A 9,267-nucleotide genomic window follows, 5' to 3' on the forward strand; every position below is an offset into this window, starting at 1 on the left:
TAGTTGGTTAGCCCGCAAAACCAACGGAATAGGTTGATTGGTGAACCCGTAAAACCAATTGTAAAGGTTCGTTGGTGAGCCCGTAAAACCAACATAGGTTCGTTGGTGAGCCCGTAAAACCAACATAGGTTTTTGGTGAACCCGGAAAACCAAAGTGTAAAGGTTTTTGGATTGTGAGCCCGGAAAACAATCCAACTGTAATCCGCGGGATTATAGTGAATTCCCAAGGGGGTCGCTTGGGGAGTGGACGTAGGTGCTAAGGAGAGCACCGAACCACTATACTTCTTATTGTTTGTATTGTGATTTATTTATTTCACTAACTCATCAATTAACATAAGTAAGATAGTTAAAATTAAGAGAAACCAATTCACCCCCCCTCTTGGCTTGTCACCTTGGGCAACAAGTGGTATCAGAGCAAGGTGCTCCAATAGTACTTATTGATCTGACAATCAAGAGTTAAAGATCATGACAACCCAAGTGGGATGTTCTATGATTGAGGGGCAATCCACAAATAGACCTCCTCTATTTAATGGCACAAACTACACAAACTAGAAAGCTAGGATGAGGATATTCATTCAAGCTTTAGACTATGAATTATGGTACATCATTACTAGAGGACCTCACACACCCATACTTAATATAGAGGGCACTATCATACCCAAACCAGAAATGGATTGGAATGAAAGTGATAGAAGATTGGCACAGTTAAATGCAAAAGCAATTAATGTACTTTACTGTTCATTAGATGTAAGTGAATTTAATAGAATATCTACTTGCATCTCCGCAAAAGAAATTTGGGACAAACTTGAGGTCACTCATGAAGGGACTAATCAAGTTAAGTAGAGGTCACTCATGGAATCCACTGAGTCCATAACTGATATGTTTACCCGTTTTACTGAAATTATAAGTGGGCTTAAGAGTTTAGGAAAGTCTTATACTAACTCTGAATTGGTGCAAAAAATTCTCAGGTCTCTACCAAGAGTTTGGGAGGCCAAGGTAACTGCAATTCAGGAAGCTAAGGACCTCAACACATTGCAATTAGAGGAACTTCTAGGATCACTCATGACCCATGAGTTGACCATGAGGCAAAATTCAGAAGATGAGGTCAAGAGAAGAAAGCCCATTGCCTTAAAGTCTACCACCCCTAAACAACAAACTGAGTCGGAAGATTCAGATGATGATGAATTGGATGAAGAAGGAATGGCTATGCTTGGAAGAAAATTCAGAAAGTTTATGAGAGGTAAAAATAGATTTCATAAAAAGAAACCCTTCTTCAAAGGTAGCTCAAGCAAAGAAAAGGGTAAGGACAAAGAAAAGAAAAAAGAAACTCCTATTTGTTATGAGTGTAACAAACCCGGACATTATAAGATAGATTGCCCAGAATTGAAATAGATGGCAAGAAAACTGAAAAAGAAGAACTTCATGGCTGAATGGAGTGAAAGTGAGGAGTCAAGTTCAGAAGAGGAAGATCATCAAGAGACGGCCCAAATGTGTCATATGGCCAATGACGATGAGGTAGATTCTGAACTTGAATGTGATTTTACTGTTGATGAATTACATGATGCATTTTTAGAACTAATGGAAGAACATAAAAAACTAATCAATAAAAATAAAGTTCTAAAAGAAGAAAATCAATCTCTTATCAAAGATAAGTTAAAAACTATCTCATAACTATGAAATATTAAGTAGGAAACTCACAAATGAAACCAAGAATCTAATTGCTGAAAATGTCAAGTTAAAAGAAGATGCTGAAAAATATAAATCCTTAGTAGATAAGTTTACACTTAGTTCAACCAAATTAAATATGATTCTTGATAGTCAAAAAGCTGTATATGATAAGGCTGGATTAGGTTATAAAACAAATAGGAATCAAAAATACTTAAAGAACATTTTTGTTAAAGCTGAAAATGAAAATATTACTTGTCATTGCTGCAATAAATCAGGACATAAAGCATATGAATGCAACTATAGAAAGTCCAGTCAAAACAAATTGAGTAATAATCATAAGCTCAAATTCAAGAAAGTTTGGATTCCAAAAGGAACATCAAGTACTAACCCTAAAGGACCCAACATAGTTTGGGTACCTAAAGCTCTTTCTTGATCTTTATTGCAGGGGTGTCTCGCAGCTAATAAAGAGGAAAAACGATGGTATCTAGATAGCGGCTATTCAAGACACATGACCGGTGACGTAGACCAATTTGTCACCTTGGAATCTAAGAAGGGTGGAGTAGTAACCTATGGAGACAATGGTAAAGGGTATATCATTGAAAATGATAAAATTTTCATTACTCCATCTATTTTCATAGAAAATGTCTTATTAGTTAAGGGTTTGAAACATAACCTACTTAGCATAAGTCAATTTTGTGATAAAGGATTTAAAGTCACATTTGAAGCATCAGTATGCATAATCACAAATCCTAAAGATAATAGCATTGTACTTGTAGGACAAAGGCAAAGAAATATTTACATGGTAGATCTACATGATTTAGGCAAGAAAAAATGGATTATGCTTAATTACTAATGAAGAAAAGAAAAATGAAACAAGTTGGCTTTGGCATCGTAGACTAGGACATGCTAGTATGGAATTAATATCAAAACTAGTCAATAAGGAATTAATAAAAGATGTGCCAAAGTTGATTTTTGAAAAGGATAAAATCTGTGGACCATGCTCATTGGGAAAACAAACTAAATCATCCTTCAAATCAAAGAATATAGTATCAACAACTAGGCCTTTTGAACTCATACACATGGATCTATTTGGACCCACTAGAACTGCGAGTCTAGGAGGGAAGAAGTATGGACTAGTTATTGTAGATGATCTCTCAAGATATACATGGGTTTTATTTTTGGCACATAAGAATGAAGCATTTTCAGAATTCTTGAAACTTTATAATAATATCACAAATGAAAAGAAGCTCACCTTAGTAGCAATTCGAAGTGATCATGGTACCGAATTTGAAAATCAACATTTTGAAAAATTTTGTAATAAAAATGGTATTTCACATCAATTTTCAGCACCTAGAACGCCTCAACAAAATGGGGTTGTTGAAAGGAAAAACAGGACATTGGCAGAAATGGCACGCACAATGTTGTGCGAGTCAAATCTTCCAAAGTACTTTTGGGCTGAAGCTATAAGCACTGCTTGCCATACTCTAAATCGGATTTTAATACGACCAATAAGCAAGAAAACTCCTTATGAACTTTGGAAAAATAAGAAACCAACTGCTAAATATCTTAGAGTATTTGGATGTAGATGTTTCATTTTAAACAATGGCAAGGAGGATTTAAGTAAATTTGATGACAAGTCAGATGAAGGTATCTTCTTAGGATACTCCACATCTAGCAGGGCATACAGAGTATTCAATAAAAGAACCCTTGTAGTCGAAGTGTCAGTTAATATCATATTTGATGAGTCTAATAGTGAGTCTGCTAGGAAAGAAAATATTCTTGATGATGATACAAGAATTATTAACTTTGAAAAGTTGAATATTGATGACGTGCCAATTCAAGATAAGGGAGATGATTGCGTGCCACCACAATCTCAAAACTTGCCAAAGGAATGGAGGTATGCATCTGGACACCCTAAAGACTTAATCATTGGTGATCCATCTCAAGGGGTAAGAACTCGATCCTCTCTCAGAAATTTAAATGATTATCTTGCTTTTGTTTCACAATTAGAACCTAAGACTTATGAAGAAGCTGAAAAAGATACTAATTGGATAAATGCCATGCAAGAAGAATTAAATCAATTCAAAAGAAGTAATGCATGGACATTAACTGAAAGACCAAAGCATAACTCTGTAATTGGAACAAAATGGATCTTTAGAAATAAATTAGATGAAAATGGGTTAGTTATAAGAAATAAAGCTAGACTTGTAGCTAAGGGATACAATCAAGAAGAAGGGATAGATTTTGATGAAATATTTGCTCCTGTAGCTAGATTAGAGGCTATTAGATTACTTCTAGCATTTGCATATTTTATGGATTTCAAATTGTATCAAATGGATGTAAAAAATGCATTCTTAAATGGTTTTATAGAGGAAGAAGTATATGTAGAGCAACCTCCTGGTTTTGAGAATCATGAATTGCCAAATCATGTGTTTAGATTACATAAGGCATTATATGGATTGAAGCAAGCACCTAGGGCTTGGTATGATCGATTAAGTAAATTTCTGCTTAATAATGACTTTAGTAGAGGAAATGTAGATAAAACACTGTTTCTCAAAAGAAAGGACGAAAATCTATTAGTGGTACAAATATATGTAGATGACATAATCTTTGGTGCCACAAATGATACTCTTTGCAAAGAATTTGCTGATCTAATGCATGAAGAATTCGAAATAAGTTTGATGGAAGAACTAAGTTTCTTTCTAGGATTACAAATCAAACAAACTAAAGAAGGTATTTTCATTCATCAAACTAAGTATACAAAGGAAATACTAAAGAAGTTTGGGAATGAAAATCATAAGGGAGTAGGCACTCCAATGAATCCTACTAGTAAGCTGGACAAAGATGAAAAAGGAAAAAGTATTGATAATAAGCTTTATAGAGGACTAATTGGATTCTTGCTCTACCTTACTGCTAGTAGATCAGACATCGTATTTAGTGTAGGAATATGTGCTACATACCAATCAGATCCTAAGGAGTCACATTTAAGTGCTGTTAAAAGAATCCTTAGATATTTAAGAGGAACTACGAACATAGGATTATGGTACTCAAGAGACTCCTGTCTAGATTTGCTTGCATACTCAGATGCTGATTTTGCTGGATGCAAATTAGATAGGAAGAGCACTAGTGGAACATGTCAATTCTTAGGAAACAACTTAGTATCTTGGTTTAGCAAAAAGCAGAATTCAGTGGCACTGTCAACAGCTGAAGCTGAATATATAGCTGCTGGTAGTTGTTGTGCTCAAGTACTATGGCTTAAGCAACAACTAGAGGACTATGGAGTTAAGCTAGATAATATTCCTATTAAGTGTGATAATACTAGTGCCATCAACCTTACTAAAAATCCGGTTCAGCATTCTAAAGCCAAACACATAGAAATAAGATATCATTTTATTAGAGATCATGTGCAAAATGGAAACATATGTATTGAGCATATATGGACTGAAAAACAATTAGCCGACATATTTACAAAACCCTTAAGTGAAGATAGATTCTGCACGCTAAGGAGGGAATTAGGCATATGTGATCCTTTCTATTGAAGAGATATAAAAGGGAGCAAGCAGTCTCATGATACATTCCTTCCATTTCTAAAAACCCATGAAACATGAGTCAAACTTGTTATCTATAGATTCCCAACTCATGTATCATTGTCCCAGAAAGAATTTGTAACACCCTGAACCAGGGTTAGGGTAGCTTAAGTAATTTTTACCAGTTATGAAGCATCTTCATGATTTTAACCTAGTTTATTATGAGCATCTGAATGCACATGAAAGGTGAGGGAATATCAAAATTTTATGATGTAAATTGGATGGAAACTTTCCAGGAAGTTTGATTCAAAATCATTTCAAAAATGTCGGGATTTCAGCTGTTACAGAAAATTTTACGGTTCCACAGATTGAGAGTGCAATAACTCTAGATATAGTCCATGAATCTAAGTAAAATTTTAAACACATAATATACATTGAGTAGGGGATTTACTGTTGAAATTTCAGCTCAAATGGATTAGCCTACAGCCTGGAACAAAGCAAGTTAGGTGAGTCCCTCGGAAGCCTGTCATTACAGAAAACTGCAGACCTAGATTTGTCCAAAATTTCTATAAAAAGTAGGAAGCATGACGTGGCCTAAAACCTAGTTTTTAAAACCCCTGGGAACCACTCTTTTGACACGTTAGGTGTCTGGGAAGCTAACGTGTCAAAAGGGGGGGTGTCTAGCATGTTTCAGCAGGCAGCAACTTGTGCTGCTGCTGTTCAACCGTTAGGAGTTCAGTGGTTGGTTGTAGGTGCGAGCCCAAATCAGGCCAGGAAAAGCTCCAGGGAGGGAGAGAGGAAGCTAGGGAAGAGAGAGAGCTACTTGGGGAATCCAAATAATTTGTGGAAGAAGGTTTAAAGTAAAGAGGAAGAGCAACTTGCTGTTGGGCTGCAGAACAGAAATATAGAAATTTTTGGTGCACCCAGGCTTCCTAGCAAATTTCAGGTGAATTTTCCAAACTTTTAGTGATTCTAATTGTAGTCCCACGTAGGAGGGTGATAAAAGAAGATTTTAGTTATTCTAGATGAATTTTTAGGTATGAAAAAGGAATTGAACTATGCTTCCGAAGTTGTTGAAAGCAGTCTGAAATTCTGCAGAAAGAAGCGATGGGATTTCTTTGTGTTTTAGGTGATTAAATTGTTATTTAAAGCTGAAAGTTTGTAGGTTGTGTTAGGGATTTCCTAGTCCTAACACAGAGCCTAATAGGTGGAATTGATTGTTAAGAACCTCCGGGAGTTAAGAGGTTTAATTGGCTCGAAAACAGAACAAACAAGCTGAAAACAGGGGAATTGAATTCTGATTTATTTTTGGTGTTAAGTAGTTGTTTGGCAGCTGAAAATTTATAGATGATATAGAAGGTTTTCTAGTCCTAACCCAGGGTATCAAAGAGGGAGATAAAAGCTTGGAAACCTTTGAGAATTGAGAGGTTTTATTTATCCTAAAATAAGACAAGCAAGGTAAAAAAAATCAGAAAGTTAAGATGAGGGTGTTGGATTTCTTTTTGGAACATGCATAATCATGTTGCATCATATAGGTTATAATTTTGATTCTCTTTTAATTATTTAGGAGGAGAAGAGAGTCCCGGAAGTGTGCCGGGAGTATCAAGCACTAGGGTGGTGCGTTAGCCATCACAAGGTGAGTGGTTTTCTTCTTAACCATGGTAGTTTATTTTGTAATTCCAGAGAAATGAATGATGTCTCCAAATTCAGAATGAATATGCTAAAGAATGAAAATAAGAAGTATTAATTCTCATGATTAAATTGCTTTCTATCAGTGGATAAATGATCTGATTTGGAAAATATATGCTATGCTTGAAAATACTTTAAATTCATGTTTGTTGATTCATAAGTTTATGAACTTGTTTGGGAATGGATTAACCCAAAGTGACTGAACCACTTAAAACCCCTTATCACGGCCAAGAGAGTCATTTTAGTTTGACACCAAGCTATTCTGGAGTTGACCCCTATACTCTAGAGTCGACTCCAACCTTGTTACAGTAACTAATATTTGCACTTTTACCTTGGATACATCACATCAGAGTTTATGATATGTGCCCAATAGGGCAGAGATGGGACGCCGGGAGGGCGTAGCTATGATATGTGCCCAGTAGGGCAGAAATGGGACGCCGGGAGGGCGTAGTATGATATGTGCCAGTGGGGCAGAATTGGGACGCCGGGAGGGCGTAGTAGTAGCACCATGCATAGGACTGTCGAGCTACTCATGAGAATGGTGCCTCATGCGAGTGGCCGACAGTAGGGCTCACGGGAGCCATGATTTTCAATATTTAAGCTATGTATACATATGACTGAGCAACAAATGTATTATTTTTAAGCATAATGATTTCAGAACCTATGTGAATGTTCTATGTATCAAATTCTTCAAGGAAGGAAAGTGGACTCTACGGTCCAGAAAAAAAAAAAAAAGGACTTGAGCAAGGCGATTTTATTAATGCTTTATTTTAAAGCAACAGCTTTATTTCCTGCTAGTTGTAGTACTATTGGCAAATAGCATATTTCTTATGTGGTTGAAACTAAGTGCTTTAAGATCAAATGCAAATGTTTCATATGTGGCATAAATACGTTACATTTGATGTATGTAAGTATCACAGCTGAAACCTCATATCTCCTCATGATTAACAGATTGTCCACTCACTGGGACTTAGGTCTCATCCCTCTCTTTTTCTGTAAATTCTTGCAGATCGGCAGAGTCATAACATTATAAAAGTACCGCATCAGCATCATCCTAGAAGTTTGTCATAGAAGGTTGGCCATGCCCCTCTGAGTGAAAGTGTTGCCCAGAGATGGTCACCCAAGAGGGGGGTGAATTGGGTGTTTTAAAACTTTTTGACTATTTAAAAAATAAAACACGCAGATATATGAACTAAAGTAAAGATGGAGGGATGAGAACAGTCAATCGCAAACACGAGGTTTTATAGTGGTTCGGAGCTTCCACTGCTCCTACATCCACTCCCCAAAGCACCTTTGAGAATTTCCACTATAATCCTGTTGTCGGCGCCCCGCACCGGAACCCACTCACACCAGCGCCGCCACCGACGTCGGACAAGCAAGAGAGATACAAACGGATAAGCACTCTCTCGCTCCCTCGACTCCGGACTCAAGGATCACCTCTTCGCTCCGCCTACGAAGGGCAAAAGATTACCCCGTGGTATCAGTAGGATAAAACACTTGAGCACCGCAACGGATTATCAAAGATCAAAGGAAGAAGAAGGAAGAAAATAGCAAAGCAAACACAAAAATGTAACGAGGTTCGGCTACAAATAGCCTACGTCCTCCACCGCTCCAAATCTCAATAAGGATGAACTGATTACAGAGATAGCACACACCCGAACGATCACAAGCGATCGATCTACAAGAGATTCACACAGAATTCCCTTTGCACAAGAAGTAGGATCCCAATCCTCTTCTTCTCTAGAACCCTAGCCTCACAAACAAGAGTCTCTCTCAAATATACGGCCAATAATCTTACCCTAGGGCTCTCATGAGTCCTATATATAGTCTCAAGACCTTCAGATGATCATAGCCGTCGAAACGCCACCAAAAACACCAAAAGAAAATCGTCCGTACGATTTTTCGCGAGCCCGAGTCGACTCGGCTGAAGTCCGAGTCGACTCTGGCACGTCTGAACAACTTCCAGTTTAACTGGCACGATCTCGAGTCGACTCCACTGTATCTCGAGTCAACTCGACGATGCTCCGAGTCGACTCGACTGTAGTTCGAGTCGACTCTGACAGTCCAGATAGAAACATGGTTTTTGCGGCTTTCTCCTCTCGGGTCGACTCGACAGACCTCGATTCGACTCGACTGTTTCCGAGTCGACTCGACTGAAGCTCGAGTCGACTCCGACAGTCCGCCAGACAGAAAACTATGCAGAATTGATTTTTCTTCAATTCTCTTCATCACCAAAGGTCTCCACATACCCCAACAATCTCCCACTTGGAGACCTTGGGTATATCCTCTTGTTACTTGGCTCTCCTCTGTGCTCCCACTGAAACTAAATCATCCTAGTGAAATAGGTACGATGCCTCCTCAACGTCTTCAAGCATGAAGACCA

At 37.6% G+C, this 9,267-nt stretch overlaps 1 long non-coding RNA gene across 1 annotated transcript; it reads left to right on the forward strand.

The window, feature by feature from the left end:
- The first annotated feature begins 6,093 nt into the window (after positions 1-6,093).
- LOC113461333 lies at positions 6,094-7,984 on the forward strand. The gene is made up of 3 exons (XR_003383548.2): positions 6,094-6,141; positions 6,763-6,831; positions 7,894-7,984. It is a non-coding gene; the product is annotated as an uncharacterized LOC113461333 (long non-coding RNA).
- The last annotated feature ends 1,283 nt before the right edge of the window (positions 7,985-9,267 follow it).

Source organism: Phoenix dactylifera, unplaced genomic scaffold, assembly GCF_009389715.1.
Source record: "Phoenix dactylifera cultivar Barhee BC4 unplaced genomic scaffold, palm_55x_up_171113_PBpolish2nd_filt_p 000984F, whole genome shotgun sequence".
NCBI lineage: Eukaryota > Viridiplantae > Streptophyta > Magnoliopsida > Arecales > Arecaceae > Phoenix > Phoenix dactylifera.